The following is an 18,002-nucleotide window of genomic DNA, read 5'->3' as shown; positions in this document are numbered from 1 at the left end:
GAGGAGGGGCTACCTAACCAGACTCCCCACCTTCAGTAATCTCTGCAGGGAAATTAGAAGTCTGGCTTCTGCTTTCTCTCTAGGTCCTTTCCCCTCCAACTGTGCTTGCTCTTTACAGGTAAAAATAGCCCCCACATAACCTTGCCTTCATTGTGTATTGGGCTTGGGATAAGGACACAGTAGAGATCTTTTCATTTTTCAGTGCAAGGATATTTTTAAAAATTTTGACTTGGGAGGTAAGAATTTGTAATTATAACCTCTCTCTGAAGATTATTTGAAGATGTTAGGGGTGAGAAATAGGGGTAATCACATATACTTTGATATTGGCTAATGTACTGGATGCATTCTACCGAAGTATGCTTTCAAGACAAAAAATTTTATTTTGTAAATACAAGAAACAAACAAATCCCTGCCATGCTGCTAATTAAATAATAACCAGATGCAGTCTTTTAAAAGGATACTTCACTATTATCATAAATCACAATTTCACTCACTTTATTTAGTAGCATTCAGCTAGTCTGAATCTTTTCTAAAAGATCCACAAGGAAAACACTGGAGGCATTTTCAGGCATTCAACAAATAATTTTTACATGCCTGTAAATGCCTGAGGCGCTATGGGGAAAAACAGAACACACAGTGCCTGCTACGAAGGGGTTTATAATTTAGGGAAGTTTTATAATGCTTTTAAGGTTCAAGAAATTAAAAAAAATATACACATGTACACATATGTATGTATATGCATATATTTACACATATAAAATATACATATGTGTGTATGTATGTGTATATATATGTATGTGTGTGTGTATGTCATTCTTTGTAGTTCCTGTGTTTAGATCACATTAGCCTGCTAATGGACAAAGCATTTCTTCCTCCCTAAAGCTATTTACACTTAGTACTTTATCTTCACTTGGGCCTTGAAGATTAAAAAGCAGTCAATATTTGTCTAAAATTAAGAATGGTGAAATCAATGTTTTTAAAAGTGTGTACTAACCAATCTCAGATGTTTGCTCACTTTCAGCCTTCACTCCTATTTAAATCAATGTAAACTTCTCTTGGATTCATTCTACTACAAACCCTCTTTCCGTTGCAATGTTCTCTCTGGCCATTTAAATGGAGTATTTCCAGGGAATTTAGAGGTGGTGACCACCTATTATGAGTAACTTTTTTCAATTTATTTCTGAGTGGCTATGAAATTCCTTCTAAGATTTGAACCATTCAGTTTTCTCTTCAGCCCTCATACCACCTTATCTCTTAATAAAAATTGTATATGGTAGAGTGAACCTGTCAAGTCAGAGATGGAATTGCCTATCTCTCACTCCAGAGAAACTTCAGCGGTGTTGTGGATAGGAGGGGTGGGCCTCTAAGAAGACCCAAATTCAAATTCTGTGTCAGGTACTTGCCAGCTGTTTGAGCTTGAGTTGTCACTTAACTTCTCTAAGCCTCAGTTTCCTCATCTGTAAAATGGGGATAATAATAGCCCTCACCTCAGAATGTTGTTGGGAGGATCAAATGAAATATAACATATAAAATGCTTTGCAAACCTTAAGAAGCAAGTCTTATTATTATTATTGCCCTCATGGAAATTTTGTGGCTGTTATTTTGTGGTCAGATGTGTTCTTTGGTTGAAAACCGCTAAAAGTCATTTCTCTCTTAAAAACCTGAGATCACATTTGATCCAATTCAGTAAACATATTAAGCACCCCTATGTTCAAGGTGCCATAGTGTACTGTAATACTTCACCAGCAATGTTATAGGCATTAGAGTACTGAACTTTGTGAGGAATGCTGTCTGTGTTTCTCCATCAAGAATACCATGGTTGTCACCCAGGTTTCTCTGCCAATACTGTTACAAATAGATAAGTGCTTAAGGTCTTTTGAATAATCTTGTCTACAAATTCTATTAAACACCAATGTGCTCGCTCTCCCTTCCTTCCTTCCTTCCTTCCTTCCTTCCTTCCTTCCTTCCTTCCTTCCTTCCTTCCTTCGTTCTTTCCTTCCTTCCTTCCTTCGTTCTTTCCTTCCTTCCTTTCTCTCTCCTTCCTTTCTCTCTTTCTCTTTCTTTCTTTCCTTTCTCTTTCTCTCTCTCTCTATGTATATGTGTCTATATGTATTTACATGTAGACACACATACATGAAATAGAACATAGGATGGTTGATGAATAGGTTAATTTGAATAAGTAAATAATTTTGCTGAAGGGAGAGACAGAATGATAGATTCAGGTTGCAGAATGAGATACATTTTTTTGGTGGTGCAATGGATAAAGTATGAGTGGGACCTGTAGGTGGGAAAGCCTGAGTTTTAATCCAACCTTAGACATTTACTAGCTATATAACCCTGAGTAAGTCACCTAGCCTCTGCCTCACTATAAAATGGGGAGGATAGGTTGTGGGATCAAATGAGATAAGATTTGTAATGCACTCAGCTCAACACTTAATCAATACTTATTTCCTTTATTTCTTAACTATGCTTAATTGTTGCAGGTTTTTTCTTTTTCTTTCAAGTTGAAGGGATGAAAGTGAAAGAAAAGAAATCCGTGCTAAAAAAAGTGAAAATCATACAAGAAAAGAACTGGCAAGCATGTGAATTTGGAGAAATTTCTAGCTCATTATAAATTTACAAATCCATAAAAATAACTCTGTAAGCTGAAAATATATTTCTTAATAGCAAATTTGAATGTGAAAAACACACAAATACTCCTCTGAATAGGATGAAACTTCATTGTAACACAAAGATAGAAATAAAGAGGGAGGGGGAGAGAGAGAGAGAGAGATAGAGAGAGAGAGGGGGAGAAAGAGAGAGAGAGAGAGAGAGAGAGAGAGAGAGAGAGAGAGAGAGAGAGAGAGAGAGAGAGAGAGAGAGAGAGAGAGAGGTGGGGGGAGGGGAGTTGAGATTGGAGAGGCAGACAGATGCTTGCTCTACTGTTTTCCTGGTTGAGCATGAGGGAAAGTGCAGAGGCTTCTCTATCTTTGGGCTCCCAGGGAACAACCCCTGCAAAGGAAGTGGGGAGCAATGCTGCTCCCTGGCCTTCAGGAGAAAAGGGAAGAGCCAGAAAACAGACCGTCCAGAGGACTCATGACTTTCAGTCCTGCCCACCACCTCTAGACTAGTTAGATTGCATGCTAAAGTCTCTACGTTTGCTGCTGTCTCTTCCTGACGCTACCTCATACATCATGAAAAAAGCAAAACTGTGATAGAGAAAGTGCAGAACTTGGAGGCAAGACTCACTCAATCAATCAAGCATTTATTAAGTACATACTGTGTACAAGGCACTATGCTAGATGATCCAGATCAATACAAGAATGAAATAATTTCTGCTCAACCAGGAACTTACATTAAAATGGGGTAGATATTAAGTACATGTATAAGTATACATATAACAAACACAAAGAGAATAAATATACATGAATGCAAAATAATTAAATTCAAGGTAGTTGGGGAGAGAGAGCACTAGTGGTTGGAGGCATGGGAGAAGTTTTCATGTAGAAGGTCATAACTGAACTGAGTCTTGAAAAGAAAAGAGGGATTCTATGAGGTGAAGAGGGAATACATTCCATTAATGTGATATGGTCAATGAAAAGGCACAGAAGATCTTGGTTTGAATCCTGACTCAGTTACTGGCTTAGTATGTGTCCCCAAACAACCTACTTTACCTCTCTAAGCCTCAGTTTCCTCATCTGAAAAAATGAAACGTTTGGACTCAATACCCACTAAGGTCCCTTCTGACTCTAAATAGGTGATTTTATGGTCCTATACTTTCTATCTTGGTCAGACCAGATCTGAAATATCATGTTCATTCTAGGAACCACATTTTAGGTGGGACATTGATGACAAGATGAGAGGTGACTAGGATAATGAAGGACCTTGAGTCCATGTCATACGAAGAACAGTCATTATAAGTGGTCATTTCTAGCCAGGAGAAGAGAATACTCAGGGGGCACATGTTAGCTGTCTTCCAGTAATTAAAGGACTGTCACACAGCAGAGTGATTAGATTTTGTTTATTTGTCCCTCAGGATGAAAATAAAAACAAAACAAAACTAAGAACAATGAGTAGGGGGAGGGGAAGTTTCCAAAAGGTAAATTTAGGCTTGATGTAACAATTAGTGCTACCCAAGAGTAGAAGAGGCAGCTTAGAAGGTAGTCTTTACAGAAAATATTAAGGGATCACTCAGGGATGTTGTAGTGGGCATTCCTTTGGGGTATGGATTGGAACAGATAGTCACTGAGGTCTCTTCTAATTCTGAAATCTTGCATTCTAATCTCTGTCAGAGTTTAGAACCAGTGAAAGTGTCTTTACTTTAAAGGGACAATTCAATTTTCAATCAAGGGTATCTTGTTAACAAAAGCTGGCCCTTCAAAGTACTCTAATGATTTTTTGGGGGATCATCCCTTTTCATTGGCCCCTGAATGAAGAATTAAATGCAATTAATGGAAATTGCAAAGGACCATATTTTATCTCTATAATGAACACTTCCTAATAATTAGAGCTTTCCAAAAGGGGAATGGTAGAGTTCAGACAGTAGTGAATTCTTATATCACCAAAGGTCTCCATGTGAAGCAGCCACGCTTGTTGGAGATATTGTAAAAGGTTTTTCTGTTCACAAATAGATGATCTCTCAACTCTGATTCTTTGGGTATATGTATATATATATGTCTATGTATGTATAAATATATATGTGTTTATGCATAAATATATACATAGAATATATGTGTGTATAAATGCACACACACACATATATAATGTGTATGTTATATGTGTATATGTAATATATTTTATTATAATGTTATGGGCCTTTTATCTGAGTGCTTTGGTAGAACCCATATTAATATATTTCACGACATCCTAATGAGCTCTAATTTTCTTCTTTTCCAGAGAATGTCAAAGGTTTTTAAAATACTGTTATGATGTATACATAAGCCAATACCAGGCTCACCTAGGAAGGAGTCTGAGGACAGCAGCTCATACTGTCTCAATGACACCTCTGAGTGCCTTTTGCAGATTTTTTGTTTTTCTGAGATTCATTTAGGTGGCAGAAAGTGACAGCACTGTGGAGATGATGCAATCACCTTCCCGTTGGGGAGGAAGTCAGTGAAGAGGCTGAATCTCTAGAGATCTTGGGAGCCAACTGTGGGACAGCACTAACAACTTCCAAAGGGAATTTCATCCTGCCTTCTTTGACCAGATGGTTCACTGCAGTGATGGAAGGACTCACAGAGGGGGGTTATAGGGGGTGTGGGGTGGGCAGCTTTCCTCAAGGCAAGAAGAAACAACAACAATGGGGGATCCTTCCGATACCAACTGGGGCACAGAAGACCTCAAAAAGAAGGATCCAAACGGATGTCTAATCCCACCAGGGTGCCGTCTCTCACAATGCTCAACTGAACTCAAACACTGACTTTCCCTTGATGTGAATAATTATAAACACACTCCGTCACAATCTTGCATATGTTCAGTTCTTTGGCAAAAGTAATTATCCTAATTACTAGCATTTTGGGGTGTGTCATTATAGTAAAGCATTTAGAGATGAAATGCTTATTTGCATCATAAAGTAAGCAATAGGGCCTTGCATATGGCACTATATTAATGAGTTACCAAGAATATCTCCTAATCAGTTTTGTTTGTTTCTCTTTCCCGTATGATATTACCTGCTTCTTTATATACCTGAGGTCTTAGAACAGAGAAGGTAAAAAGATAGGCTTTACACAACATAGCTGTATAAACCTTCAGTTCTATAAATCTATTGTTTTGCACAGGAGCAAAGGTAATTATTTAAAAAAAAAACCAAATACAAAATGTGTCTGGTATTGAATAACTGTAATTGCCTATCTTCCCTTGCTTCCAAAAGCAGCATCTAGAAATGCAACTTACTTTTCAAAATTTTTCTATTTCTCTATCTTTGCTAAGAGTTCTGGTGAATAATCCCGTGTCCTTGAATGACTTAGTGCCCTTGAAGTCCTTTATAATTATTAATGGATTAAACACTAGCAGATTCTTTTTCTACTGGACATGATTATTTCACTCATTATTTAGTAGTTAAAGTTAAATAATGAGACTAAATGATTTGAAACTTAATTTTAGTCATTTCCTGATGCAAAAATATAGTCTAAAGTCACTAAGATCCCTATCCTTTTGTTTAAGACTAAACCATTAGATGGACTGAAATTAGATTAGATATTTAACACAGAGCCAGGATGTAGGATTCGGCCTTCAGAGGCAACCCAAAGAATAATTTATACCCTACTACCCAAATGAAATACAGTAGTGACGAGTTTTGTTTACCTGACTAACTTGAAAACCAACTGAGTTCATTTTCTTCATAACCAACTATTCTCTGTCTCTGTCTGTCTGTCTCTCTGTCTCTCTCTCTCTCTCATATTTATATCCCCGGAGCTTAACATAGTGATATGAATACTTATTCCCTTTCCTTTGTCCCCTACTGTCCCACCCTGGGGACAGCATCTATCTGACTCCGATCAATCAATAAAGCCATCTTCATGCCATGTGGAGCTCCAACTCTGGCCAGTAGACTCTGTGGATTGGTGAGTACTCTTCACAATTGGCTGGCCCCAGTTACCCAGCCATGCTACCCTCCTGCTTTGTCTCCTGAGCATATCTACCTCCCCTCCCATTGGGAATAGTGATCAAATTATTACTACTATCATTTCTGAAAATGGCACATCATTCTTTCGACCTATGGGTCTACTCAAAAACCCTGTGATTTTATTCTTTCCTTATCATCACTCCCCTTATATTTTGGCCCCTCTGCCCCATATTAGAATGTAAACTGCTTGAAGGCAGAGACTGGTTTTTTTTTTTAACTTGTGTCCCCAGTATAGTGCCTGGCACAAAATAAGTGTTTTTTCATTAATCAGGAATAAATCTTCCCCCATCCTTGAGATAATATCACTTGACTCTATTATCCCATTGGTCTATTGATATTCCACACTTTGTCTTACAATCAAGTACCTAGAAAAGGCTCTCTATACTGGTTTCTTCCACTTTTTCTCCCACTTGTTTCTCAGCTCTTTTCGATTTAATCTAGTTTCTGATTTCATCAGTCAGTTGAAACTAGTTTTCCCCAAAGTAATCAATGATTTCCTTTTTTAGAAAATGATACAATTTAATTGATTTTCTTTGTTTTTAAGTCACCTATATTTCCCAGCGTATCATTTTGCCCTCCACTCTCATAGAAAGAAAACTCAACAAAAAATTCAAAAGCAAGGGAAAAACAGCTCAGCAAAACTAACCAATATTGAAAACAATCTGATTGATACATGCAGTGTCCCACACCCATAGTTTCCCACTCCTGAGAATCCTTCTCATATTTTTTGGGGGGAGGCCCAAACATTGTAATTTTACAACCTCCAGTTTGATTATGGTTTATTCTTTTCACTTACATTGTCACAGTTATTGTCTCTATTGTTTTCCTGACTCTGTTTTAGAATAAATCATTTCACAGAAGTTTTCACATACTTGTAATTTCCATCACATTCAGTTGAAATCCTATCTTCTGTAAGGAACCTTTCCGGGTCCCCCCAAATGATATTGCCTTACCTTTGTGATGATCTCCAATTATCCTGTACGTCCTCTTGCCACGTAATTATTGGTACGTTGTCTTCTTCAAGGTAAGCTCCTTCAAGGCAAGCACTGATTTTTTTTTTTGCCTTTGTATCCCTAGTAGTTAGCACAGTGTCTGGTACATCGTAAGCTCTTAATAAATGCTTATTGGCTTGACTTAATGAATGCTTTTAATTAATCAATTAGTTTTTAATCATGACATAAAAACTAAAATGTTATTTATTACATGAAGGTAGCCTGTGAGAAATGTTAGAGTATAGGAATTACTTATCCCTCTTATCATCTGACTGAGTTTTAATATTTAAGAACAGAATCACAATACCGTATATGATCATTTATTTTTCTTGGGGATTTGAACAATCTAGTGTTGTGTTTATGATTATCTTGTGGATGTACAAGGATATATATATATATGTATACATATATAGTAGATGTATCAAATGTCTTAACGTAGTTTTAAGCTTTACTAGCTATTAAAAGTTTTAAGTTATTAAGATTTTGGGGATACCCTGTATAATTTCTCCCAATCAAAAATTTTATTTTTTTCCCTATCATATATTACTTGCTCCTCGTCCTACCTGAGTTTTTATATAAGGCAGGAGTGAAGTGTAAAAAAAATTAGTCACACATGCCATCAGTTTTCTGGGGCTATATATTCAATTTAGAATATCAGTTCCTTTGCAATACATAATGAAAACAGGATCGTGGATGGTTTTGAGTAGGGTTGCTTCACAAAGCACTGAAAAGCACTAAAGGAGATATCTGCATACCTGTATACACCCTGGCATGAGAACCAGGTAAACTAGATCATCCTGTCAACATTGATAGATGAAAGTGAAAGCACCACAAATGCATGGGAAATAGGACAGATTTAGGGTTTCTATAATGAACTGCCCTGATCTTTGATAATGGAATTACAATATTTGGAAGCTAACTGTATTGCCGTAAGAGGATGTGGAAATGGCACTTAAGAAGAAGAAATGAAGACAAGCAGTTGGACCTAAGCAAATATACATAAGAAATCTATGCTAGAGACAACATGATTTAAAAGTCATTCAGGCTTATACTTTCAAAATGTTGCAGAGAAGAACATGGCAAAAGAATGGAATAATCTAGAATAGTCAATTAACAAACATCCCTACTTTCTCATCTCTTTAAGATTTTTATGAGAAGGTATCCTTAGTAAAAATATGAAAAGAACACAGACGACCCAGTCTCCAGTTAACAATCATTTGTTTTGTCTCTCTCCAATTACCTCCCCCTCACAAATTTGTAAGTAAAAAAAAAAAAGAAAAAGAAAAACAAATGCCTTGTAACAAATAAGGTTTGTCTGACGAAATAAATCCCTATATTGGCCACATCTAAAAATGTGTATATCATTTTGCATTTTGTATCCACCACCTGCCTCTTTGTCAGGAGGTGGGTAAAATACTTCGTTAGGTTGTTCTTTTGTTGTTTCAGTCTTATCTGACTCTTCATAACCCCATTTGGGGTTTTCTTGGCAAAAATATTGGAATGGTTTGCCATTTCATTCTTCTACATATAAGGAAATTGAGGAAAACATGGTTAAGTGACTTGTCCAGGATCACACAGGCCAGATTTCAACTCTGGAAAATGAGTCTTCCTGATTTCAGACCCAGAACTCTATCCACTGTGCTACCTAGGCTGCCTCAACTTCATTATGGGTCCTTTGGAACCATTTTTGGTCGTTGTGTTGATCATAATTCTTAAATCTATCCAAATAGATTATCTTTGCCATGTTGTTGTCATGTACATTGCTCTCCTAGTTCTCCACATTTCAATCTAAATCAGTTTTATACAGGTCCCCCTGAAACCATTCCTTTGATCATTTCTTATAGCACAATAATATTCAATTGCATTATAATTTGTTTAGTCATTTCCCAGTTGATGGTCACCTTCTTAGTCTCTTAGCTCTTTTTCCCTACAAAAAGAGATACTACAAATATTTGCATATGTGAGGGTCCTTTTTCTCTTTCTTTGAGTCCTTTGGCGAATAGATCTGCTAGCAGTATTGCTAGGTCCAGGGGTGTACATGGTTTAGTGACTTTGGGGGCACACTTCTAAGTTGCTTTTCAGAATGGCTATACCAATTCACAACTCCATTAATAGTGTGTTAATGCAGCAAATTTTTTTCTAATGAATTTTTATAGCATACCACATTTCACTGTCACATAATAACAGAGATCTATAGAGATTTAAAAAGAAATCAGCTTTATTATTTATTAATAACACAAGCTCCTTAAGACTAAAATTTTCAAGAGAGTTGCTGATCTACACCAGTGGGAGGTTTTACCTATATTCAATGAGCTATAGGTACTAATTCTCTTTCCTCAAATCCCTTATTCTCTCCCTGAACTTGACAAAAAAGTGTCAGGCTTGGTAGAGCAAAATGAAGCCTAATGGATACCTCAAGCAAGATATCTCCCCTGTATCTGTTATGCTCATAAAACATTCTTTTGTAGCTATAGTCACAGAGATAGTTTTGTCAGCACTTCTGTTTTTCAGTTAAGGCATAAAACAAGGAAACATACTTGCCAAAGGAATGTATAGTGTAATGGAAAATATCTTGTGCAAAGTCCAGATGGAAGAAGGATTCTATATTGATATTCCTGTTTGTAAATGGGACTGTGCTGATTTAATTGATTGAAGCTTCCAGGTACTCTGAGGAAGAGACAGGAGGTAGAATGTTCCTGATAGGTCAAACCACTGCCTCCATTGCCAACACAACCCCACCTTCATCTCTAGTGGAGACAATCCAAGACTCTGAGCTCAAAAATGCTCCAAAGCAACTTCCCTGCCCCAGTCTGATCCCAGAAACCATTATTGAGGGGAGTATTCTTTGTGGATGAAGGGCCCAGAATCTTTAATAACAATTGCCAACCTTTTGGCAGCAATGGATAGGTAAACCCAAGCACCTTTGAAATAGCAATGCTCAGATCACCAGCCCTCATTTTAGTTTGGTCTCTTGAGCCATTATTAAAGAAAGCAACTCTTAGAAAAGCACCCACCATCCTTGCCACTACCAATGCCAACTGCCAAACGACTGCCATCAAAAGATAGATAAACCTAAGAATTGTAGAAATAAAACCAGCACATCTAGAAAATCATCCATTCTGCTTCAAACCTAGACCCCATGTCCGTCTTCCAGAGGAATAACATTGATGGAAATCCAGCCTGACAACTAATTCTGCATGTACTTTAGCATCATAGCTATTGGAGACCCAGAAAACATAGTTCTTACAGTGAAGGATATTGATACTGTCAAATGGTTCAAAATCAGAAATGGGTCTGATTTTATTAATGGGAATACTATTAAAGAATATGAAATACACTTTGCTTCCTGAGGACCCTAAGGACCACAGGGCCTTTCAGTTTGTGACCCTGGGCAAGTCCTTTGATCTTTCTCAGCTTGTTTCCTCATTTATAAAATGTTGATGATAATAATAGCTCTTCCTTCATAGAGTTGTGATCTGTGTGGATTTATTTATATCCTACAAGTGTGCTAATGTTATCAATTGTTTTGATTAATATTTTTATTGATTCTCTGGGGTTGTTTACCTTCATTTGCAAGAGTGAAAATTTAGTTTCTTATTTACTTATTTCCTCAATGTCCTTTTCTTATTTTATTGCTATTGCTAGCATGTCTGGTACTATATCAGATAGAAAAGGTAACAACTGATAACCCTGATTTTATTGAAAAGGATTCTAGTTTATCTTCATCATACATAATGTTAGTACTTGGATATGTATGTATGTATGTATGTATGTATATGTCTGTCTGTCTATCTATCTATTTATCTATCTATCTATCTATCTATCTATCTATCTATCTATCCATCCATCTATCTATCTGTTAGATATCTCTATTTCTATCTATCCAAGAACTGACATTATATGTAATGAGGATATAAATGCACATTATGTATGTGTGCATGTGAATATATATTTTCTCTTTCTCTAGATATCTATGTAGCCATTATTGCAAAATTTTCTGTTTTTAACAGAAATGAATGTTGTATGTTGTTGAGAACTTTTTCTCTTTATTGATATAATATATGATTTTTATTTTTTTGTGTTAAAATTGTATTTTGTTCTAGTCCTCATGACCATCTGTAAGTAAGTTTGTAAGTAGTTAATATAAAGTAATAATAACAGGAAGTGAGATGGCAAAGGCAGCTGGCGGCTCAGTGGATAGAGCATTGGACTTGGAGTTAGGAACACAAGTTCAAATCCAGCCTCAGATGCTTACTGAATGTATGACTCTGGACAAGTCACTTAAACCTGTTTACCTCAGTTTCCTCATCATTAAAATGAGCTGGAAAAGGAAATGGCAAACCACTCTAGTATCTTTGCCAAGAAAACCCCTGCTGCAATGAATTGCTGCAATCCAATGAAGAGTTGGACACCACTGAGTAACTGAGCAAGATTCCAAAGGGTCATGTACAGACCGTCTCAGTGCTCAGAGAATAATTTGCAAACTGTTTCATGTGTCATCCAAAAATCACATCCTGGTAATATGAACTGAATCAGAGGAATCCCTTTAGGCTTCACTGTCAGGGACTTTTGGTCTTATGATATGTAAATTTCAGTTAAACTTCAGACATCTGCAATAAGATCAGTGGAACACCAAATGTTATTGATAACTTTGAAATGAGGTGGATATGTTAACTTTAAAGTTTTCTTGACAATATTGAGATGATTTTGATGTTAATGCACCCCCAAGACAGATAAGAGTTAGTTTGTCCCCCACCAAAGCCATATGAAAATGAAATCTCAAATATTCTTCCATCTGCATTAGGTCCATGCTACTGAATTCTCCCAACTTTGATCCATGGTTACTTGAATAATTCTTTGTGCCTTTCCTTCTCCCCATTCTCTTCTCTACTGCTGCCTTCTTTCCCGCACCACCCCTTCACTGTCCCCATGCCTTCTGCTTCTATATCTACTTGCCCCCTTTTGCCACTTGTGAATTCATCTGTTCCTAGGCCTCCCAACTTGGGAATTAAATTATGGTTTGCTCAATTTATTCTAAGTATGGATTATTTAAAAGATCTATTTTTTTTTGTTCTGTTAACTTGGATGTAAGTGCTCATTTTTGAATTCAAGTTGTTGGTTTTATAGGTGTATAGTTGGTAAAAATAGTTTCTAGTAATATCCTTTATTTCTTTTTCATTTGTACTGAATTCTTTTATTTTTTAAATGAGTAATTTGATTTTCTCTTTCTTTTTTAAATTAAATGAATGATTTATCTATTTTATTAGTTTAGAAACAGTTCCTAGTTTTCTTTGTTTTTTTTTTTTTCAGTTTTGTTTTTCTCTTCCTTGATTGTCAAGATTTCTATTTTGGTGTTTAATTGGTATTTAGTTTTTTTTAATAAAGATCTCACACACAGTTGAGATTTATGTGAAACTCTTTTGATTCCTATTAAATAATTACCAGAAGTCTATCATATCTAACTTTTCTGGGGACATTGTAAAATCTTTTCTTCATTAAGTATAGATTAGACTGAATGAGCCCTGATGTTTCTTTCTGTTTGGATGGTTATGATGCTAAGGTAGAACAGAGGAGGGCAACTACAGTGAACTGGGATATGGGAGATTATTCAGAAAAAAAGACAGAAAAAATATTAGTATGCTGAAGTATGGAAAATTGAAGACTAGAATGGGATGTGGTTGAAGTCTAGAAAACTGTGAAGGTCAGGAAACATTATTTGTTAAATTTTGGAATGTCAGAATTAGGGAGAACTCTTTGAAGTTTTGAAGTACTGAAATTAAGTGTAAATTCATAATAATCTAATTTTCTACAACGGCTACTAAATGTAGAGAATGTTGTAGTGGACAGACAATTGGTTATACTTTGGGAGGAGGAGATGGCAGAGGGGTAAGGGTGGAGAGGGTAAGAAGATCAGGATTTTTTTTTCTGTGTCTAACACTAGTAATTCTTCATTTTCAAAATGTGGATCTTCGTGGTAACTGCCTCACTTGGTTATAGTGAGGGAAGTGTTTTGTAAACATTAAAAATGCTAGTGAAGAGGAAATTATTCCGGTTCAAGAATTATTTATAACTCTGAGAAATGATAAAGACCAAAACATTTAGAAATCATGAAATATTCAGATAAATTCATAGACTGGAAATCTGTAATCACTTATTAGAAGAAAAGGATGTTTGGGAGTTGGTTGTTATAGGTAGGGTGGAGGGAGTACATCTCTTTCTTTATGTATTGATTTGAAATCCACTATTCTCAAACTTTAGCCCTGCAAATCAATACATGAACTCAGAGGAAAGACCAAATTAGGACAAAACAACTAGACATAGAATTACGATTTGTAAAGATTTATTAGTTTGTTACGAATCTTAATTGATTTAGTATCAACAGGCAAACATGCACATGAAACTCATTGATACTCAGATGCTCATTCATGCATTTATAATTCATACATTCACAGTCTATATTTACCATGCATATGGTAGCAAAGATTAGAATCTTGCTACGATGGGGATGTAAAGGCTTTGCCAAGGACTTGGTTGCTTCTGGGGTATATACTGATGGAATCCTCTTTTTTCCCCCTTGTTTACTGAATTCCTTTATATGTCAGTTGCAAGAAGTGGCACTTAGGTAATCAACATATCCTTTACCTTTTTTTGAAACTAACATGGCCTCCTTTTCTGGTGGGTTGTTTTTTTTTTTTTTTTTTTGCATGACATAGTAGGATGAGCTATGTTATGTTTTTATCCTGAGATCTCTTTTTTGGAATGATGTCTTAGGAAAGTCTTTTAACTCTTTCTATTTCTTTGGTGTAATCAATGCTTTGGTCTAAACTCCGTGGAGATCCTCGTCAGGTTGTGTCCCCTGACACTTATCTTCTTGGGATTAGTGTAGTAACTGAATGAAGACTGATTTCTACTGATAACTCCAGCAAAGAAAGATCCTACTTTAATCAGATTTTAACTTATCTAGTTATTTTCTTTTTACATTATTATAATAAGTTTGTCATATTTGTAGAAGACTGCTGAAACAAGACCCTGATCCTTTTATGCATTTGTAACTTCTCTATTGGAACTCATTTCCTTGATGCAGATTGCAAGCAGTTCCTCTATATATCTCCTTCTGATGGATTCTTCTTAATAATAATTCTGGGTATTTATGGAGTACTTTAAGGTTTGCAAAACACTATACATCCATTAGCTCCTTTGAACATCCAACCAACTTCAGGAGGTTGGGCACCCAATGAATGATTATACTTATTTGAATACTGAAGAAACTCAGGCTAAAAGAAATTAGATGATTTTTCTCCCAATCATATACTTGTATATGGTGGAGATGGAATTTGAATATTTTTCCTCTTATGATTACAAGTCTGCCTCTTTTCTCACTATACTACCCTGCCTTATATTATTCACAAATTTTGATTAATCCTGCATAAATTACCTTCTTGAACTAAATCTCATTTTCTTGTTTTTTTCATATCTTCCAAGTACTAAGTACTCAAATTATAGACCTGTTGCATTTACCCTTACTCTGTCTAGTAGAGATTTTCCAGTCATACATTTTCTTATTGATGTCTCATTTCCCATTTCTTGAAGGAAATAAAAACAACGATGACATGTTGCAACCTATTTAACATGACCTTCGGGTTTTTTGCAAACTTCTTTTGTTTCCTATGTGGCCACAATGTGACTGGGAAAATGTTGTATTAAAAGAAGGGGGATTTTATGATATTGTTCACTCTGGGTAAACCTCAAAATTAGATCTTCCTCCTACCTGCTTTTGGACCAGACCATCCTCCATCTGTACCACCTTTCCAAAGTTGATGAAATATCTCAGTGGGATTTCTATCCAGCTGAATGTCAGTCTGGTTACTATGTGACTTTCAGTGACTATTTTTTCCAGCGTGAATTGTTAGACCTATTTATTTTTCATTACTATGGGGATAGATGCAATTAGTACAATGTTACCTGTAAATATAGAGCTCATCATCAACAGAGCTAGGTTTCCTTTTGTTCTAACTCTTTGCTGGGCCTCCTCTCTGACAACGCATGTACCTTAGATGAGCATATATCTCCCTGTTCCATGCCATGCTGGATGTCAATGCTAAGTGCACAACTGAACAAAGTTATCTCCATAATTCTATCTGTCACAGAATATTGTATAGTCTTAACAGGTACATGGAAAAGACTTTGTTTGAGAAAAGCCTTTCAAACTGCATTTTGGACCACTGAGTCAAATTGCTTTATGGTATTATTATTATTTTTTTTTTTGGGTTACTGAATACTTTTATTCTGCACATAGAAGCCACTAAGATTTGGCCTTTGGGCTCATTGGGCTGCATCACAAGTACATGGCTCCACACATCAACACCAGGGTTGGGGGAGAGAACAGGTCAATCTATCCCAGTCACAAGATGATAAAGGGTGTTCTGACAGAGAGCCAGATGATCAGGTAGTCTCCAGTATAAGACAGTTCTAATGAAGCAGTGAGAACATCACAGAAAGGTTGAAGGGAGAGGGAAGTTAAGCAACAGAGGTCCCTGCCCCCAAAACAAGACTGGTCTAGTACTTGGTGCTGCCCATTCTTAGGACAGGAGCAGATTTCTATAGAGGTGATTGGCGCCTGTGAGCTCTTAGGCCTCCTAGCCACAGAGCTTACTTGGCCCGAGGGTTTCTGAAGTTCCTTCTAGCAAATTTAGCCTTGCTGCCCAGCTCTTCCTCAATTCTGAGAAGCTGGTGATACTTGGCCAGATGCTCAGATCGGCAGGGGGCACCAGTCTTGATCTGCCCAGTGCAGAGACCCACCACCAGGTCTGCAATGAAGGTATCTTCAGTCTCCCCAGAACGATGGGAAACCATTACTCCCCACCCATTGGATTGGGCCAGCTTGCACACCTGGAGAGATTAAGTCACAGAGCCAATCTGGTTCACTTTGAGTAGGAGACAATTGCAAGCCTTCTCATTGACAGCCTTTTCAATTCGCTTGGGATTGGTCACTGTGAGATCATCTCCTACCACCTGGATGCCGGCAGTAGCAGTGAAATTTTTCCAAGCTTCCCAATCATCCTGGTCAAAGGGATCTTCAATAGACACCACTGGATAATCCTTGATGAAACTCTTGTAGAGGTCCCCAAGCTCAGAAGGGGAGATGTATCTGCTGGAATCATCAGGAGACTTGAAGTCTAAATCATATTTCCCAGATCGGAAGAATTCAGAGGCAGCAACATCCATGCCAATTACGACCTTATCAGTATAGCCAGCCTTAACAATAGCATCCTTTAGCAGGTCCAGAGCTTCTTTATTCTCTAGGATGTTAGGAGCAAAGCCACCCTCATCCCCTACGTTGGTGGCATCTTGTCCGTATTTCAGCTTAATCACACTCTTCAAGTTGTGGTAGACCTCAGCTTCAATGCGCATGACCTTAAAGTTTGCTGCTCCAACTTGTTACCAGCATGGGAGCCACCATTGATCACGTTGAAGGCTGGAACGGGAAGGATGACTTCATCGTTGCCTGCAAGGTCAGCAATGTGACGGTACAGGGAGACACCTTTCTCAGCAGCTCCGGCCTTACAAACAGCCAGAGACACTCCCAAAATGGCATTTGCACCAAATTTAGATTTATTTTCAGTGCCATCCATCTCTATCATCAATTTGTCGATCTTCTCTTGCTCCACAACATTCAATTTCTTGCTAATCAGGGTCGGGGCAATAGTTTTATTGATGTGCTCAACCGCTTTTGAGACACCTTTCCCCATGTAGCGGGTCTTATCATTGTCTTGGAGTTCCAGGGCTTCATGGATACCAGTAGAAGCACCACTGGGCACAGCAGCTCGGAATTGACCTTTTTCAGTGTAGAGATCAACTTCAACAGTAGGGTTTCCACGAGAGTCAAAGATCTCTCGTGCCTGGATCTTGTAAGTAGACATGTTGAGTTTCTGGATGGGGCTTCCTCCGCTGAGGTCAGAGAACACAGGCCGAGTGGTCTACCTACACCAAGAGGGAGCGTTAAATGCTAGTATTATTTTTTTAAAGTGTTTTTTGATGCCTTTTGTTTCTGTGTCACAGACATTTCCAAAGATAACACTTCACCTTTCAAATTCCCTCATCAATAAGTCTTTCTTTGGAACAGAGAAAAAAAAAGCTAATCAAAATTTCTGAAACATCAGCTACGTTTCATTCTGTATACAACATTCTATACCCACAGTCCTTACCGCTCTAAGGAAAGAAATTATTTGCATTTCCTTATCTCTTTTCTGGGAGCAAAGCTTTGTCATTCTAGTGATATAGACATCAGTTTTGTTTCATTATTCTTTTTATTAACATAGTTGTAGCCATTATATATAGTAATTCCTTCTTCATTTTCCATGTTTCTCTGAATTTTTATCTCATATTACACTAGTATTCTCTTATGT

General features: G+C 37.1%; 1 pseudogene; it reads right to left on the bottom strand.

The window, feature by feature from the left end:
• Positions 1-15,876: 15,876 nt before the first annotated feature.
• LOC140526679 (alpha-enolase pseudogene) lies at positions 15,877-17,725 on the bottom strand (annotated as a pseudogene).
• Between the last annotated feature and the right edge of the window lie 277 nt (positions 17,726-18,002).

Source organism: Notamacropus eugenii, chromosome 2 (genome assembly GCF_028372415.1).
Source record: "Notamacropus eugenii isolate mMacEug1 chromosome 2, mMacEug1.pri_v2, whole genome shotgun sequence".
Lineage (NCBI taxonomy): Eukaryota > Metazoa > Chordata > Mammalia > Diprotodontia > Macropodidae > Notamacropus > Notamacropus eugenii.
This window is presented reverse-complemented; position numbering and strand designations above follow the sequence as displayed.